Source organism: Cuculus canorus, chromosome 10 (genome assembly GCF_017976375.1).
Source record: "Cuculus canorus isolate bCucCan1 chromosome 10, bCucCan1.pri, whole genome shotgun sequence".
Classification (NCBI taxonomy): Eukaryota; Metazoa; Chordata; class Aves; order Cuculiformes; family Cuculidae; genus Cuculus; species Cuculus canorus.
The window spans coordinates 19,724,856-19,728,340 of NC_071410.1; positions in this window are offsets into that span (position 1 = coordinate 19,724,856).

A 3,485-nucleotide genomic window follows, 5' to 3' on the forward strand; every position below is an offset into this window, starting at 1 on the left:
GACTGAAACAGAAAGCCTGGAGCAAGTGAGGGACCTGGAGTGATCCCGTCTGAAATCCACAGGCTTCCATTACCAGCAGACGGAGAAGCCCAGTTTCTCACGCTTGCTTTTCCACAGCTCCTCCACGCGTTAGCTCCCCTTTCTCTCCCCTGGGCCTGCTCTCTTGTGCCCCAAACCACCCTCCCCGACTCCTGCTGCTGCGCAGCTACACTTGGACAGGAACTTCTTTAACATCCCCAAAGCCAACCCTCTGGAAACCGGCACAAGCCAGGAGCAAAGCACGATCTTCACAGTAGAGATCCTGCAAGCCACTTGTCACCGGGTATGCTTATGTGTTCTCCTGGTACAATATGAATAAGAGACATTAACAATTGCATCATTCAAGCAGCATTTTTGTTTCCCCTTTTGACAGTCTGAGACCCAAAAGTTTTGTTCTTGCAGAACTGGCACAGTCTATAGAGGAGGAATGCAGACCCCTTTGCTAAACCACTTCTCACAAACATTAAAAAGACTGAGAATTTATCCAGCCTGGCTGGATTTCATCGGTTTCCAAACACTTCCAGCAGGATCTGAATAGAGAAAACTCCCAACACTGACAAAATCCTGATTCACTGAGGGCACAGAGTATGAATTAACCACAAAAGAAAACAGCCTGCACAATGCCAAACCTCCAAGGATGTCTGACTCCAGGAGATGACATTGACAGCTGTCAGAATCACCAGGCAACTCAGCCAGGAGCAGCAGCATCCATAATTGCTCATCACTTGGCAGGACACCATGCAAAAGCCAGCCAAAATTCACTTACAAAGGCTGGTACCTCAAAAATAAGGAGCTGAAGCCGTGCATGGTGGTGGTCATTTTATCCCTCCAGGAGAAGGAAGGCGTGGCGAGCTGTAGTCTTGGTGACACTGCCCAAAGCTCCCGGGAAGGAGGAGCTGGGAGAAAGAGATGTGCCTCACCAGATGACTTTGCTTCCAGGTGACAGTGGGGCCGAAGCAGCAAAGGCCAGGCAGAGCCCTTTGGAGATGAGCAGAATAAAATCTGGAGGATGCCCAGGCTCACTGGGTGTGCTAATAGGACACGGTCCTTGGCAAGGAAAGGGCTTATAAAAATCCCTCCATCCACAGTCTTCTTAAAAGCAACAGGAAAACACTACATTCAACACCGTTGCAGGCAATGGGACACACGGGGTGAGGCAGTGAAAGGAGAAGGCAACTTTTCCATCAGTAACGTTGCCACCTCTGAGCAGCACTGCTGGCTCTGTTGATGGGTGTGCAATCTCACACTTGATCATTTAAGGATGAAGAGCCTCTGTCCCAGCAGAGAGCTGTGGTGTGACTGAGCGCTTATTCCGACAGCGGCCGGCTGCCAAATCCCCTGCCTGAGGCACTCGAGGCTGCCTTTTACCAGCTCCTAAATGTAGCAGATGACACACACCAGATGGAGGCGGGCATACAGTCACCAGCAAAGAAAACCCCAGGGGACCCTGGGTGAAGGATCCGTGCGATACTTCACTCAACTCCGTAAAGACTTTGCATCAATACCACATGGCGTAACCTAAGACAACAGGAGCCAGCCTACGTTTTGCTTTCTTAGAATCCATTGCAGTGATTCCCCCGAGGTCAGACCTGCATCATAGGATCCATATGGGGAGGATTTGACCCCAGCGCAGGATGTACAAGAGGGCTGGCTGTTCTGCCAGCCCAGAAAGCTCTGGACCAGGAAGGACAGAAACACCCAAACCATAGGGCAGTCCTATAGAAAACACGAAGAACCCCTCCTGCCAGCCAGAAGCTTCTCTCTGTGCTGTCACCATACCCGATGAGGTTTCTAACAGCACTCGCTGGGTGCTGGCAGCAACCGAGCATAAACGCTGCACATTCAAGATCACCTTAATGGGTGCGCATACTTGCTCAGTCTCATGCCAGTCATCTCTTGAGGGACAACTGGGATTCTCTGGGATTCTGGGTACCGGCTGTAGCTCATGCCGTGAACCCCTTTGGTCCTTGTCCACACCAGCCATGTGTTACGAGTCCTTCTTTCCTCAGGAAGAATCCCTGTACCCTTTAGGCCCCCCAGCACAAGTCGCACGATGACAGGCATCTCCCCCAGCACTCACCAGTGGGGCTCCTTCGCTCCCTATTGTCATGACACGAGCAACAGTGTCCTGCTCTCCCACCACCTGGGCTTGCAGTGTAAACGGGACCTCCACCGAGCTGTGTGGCTGGATAATCCCACATGGCGCAAGGCTGGAGTACCGCACAGCAGCAGCATCCTTGTATTCCTATAAGGGAAAGAAGCAAACGGCTTCAGAGGAAGTTAAACTTCTCCACACCTACCACAGCAGCAATTAACACATTTTTAAAAACCTCTAGGAGAAGCACAAGACCAGCATGGACTTGGCACCTGGAGGGGGTCCAGAAGCTGCTGCATCCACACCCACACCTGTGCTGGCAGCCTTCTTGCAGCAGCTTTTCACAACCCTTTTAAGTTCTCCTACATGAAAGCATCCCAAAGATTAGGAGATAAACTGCTTCCTAAGGAGTTTCTATTCAGGTAGGAATATGAACACAGGAACCAACCTGAATATAATCCACCAGTCTTACACAGAACCCTTCTTACTTTTCCTCTAATAACCCCCTCGATAACATTAGAGGGCAGGAGGCGGATGCAATGCCAAACCTGAGGAAGAATCCTGTAGCAGCCTGGAAGATTGCTGTCATTCACAAGGGTCAGCATCTGCTGATAGGGGACTTTTAGGAAGCACTGTCCAAAGGTCATAACAGGGTTGAGCGCTCGCAGCAGAGGAACTACGCATCTAGGCAGAGAGATGACCAAAAGGGAATTAGAGATACCGAGAGAACGGAGAATTCGATTACTCCCTGAACAGCAAGAAATCAAGCATAACGTTTGTCACTGCCAAAGAGACATTTAATATCCCTACAGCGATAAACCGCCTTTAACTCCTTACTCAACGGCCTCTTGTAAAGGAGGCGAAAACCCTGGGACTCGGCATCACAGAGGCTGCCAGGTGCCCAGGCAAAGCGTAGCACCCTGGGCCAGAGCTGTCTGATGGATACCTTCACTGCAGGACGCTTGCAAGGACCCTTCCAATGGTCCCAGAAAGGCATGAGTTCAGGGAGAGCCTTCCCAACGGGGCCCAGTGGTTGCCAAGGCTCAGGGAACACAAGACTCAAGTATCTCAGTAAAGATGACTCCCTCCTCTCCCACAGCGCTGTTGCCCTGCCTGAAAACTCAGCCACTTTGTCCCAGTGATGGAGGGCACCAGCCACCACCTGCCTTATGCAGTGGGTGATCGCCGTCTCCTAATTCCGTCCCCATGGGTCCATACACCATCTCTTCCCATCGGCACTACTTTTACAAAACTGCAGCCAGATACTGACCTGGACGGCTATGCCTGGGAGAGGGAAACTAATCCCTCTTGGAATCAAACAGATACTCACTGCGGCACAACAGGACCGACC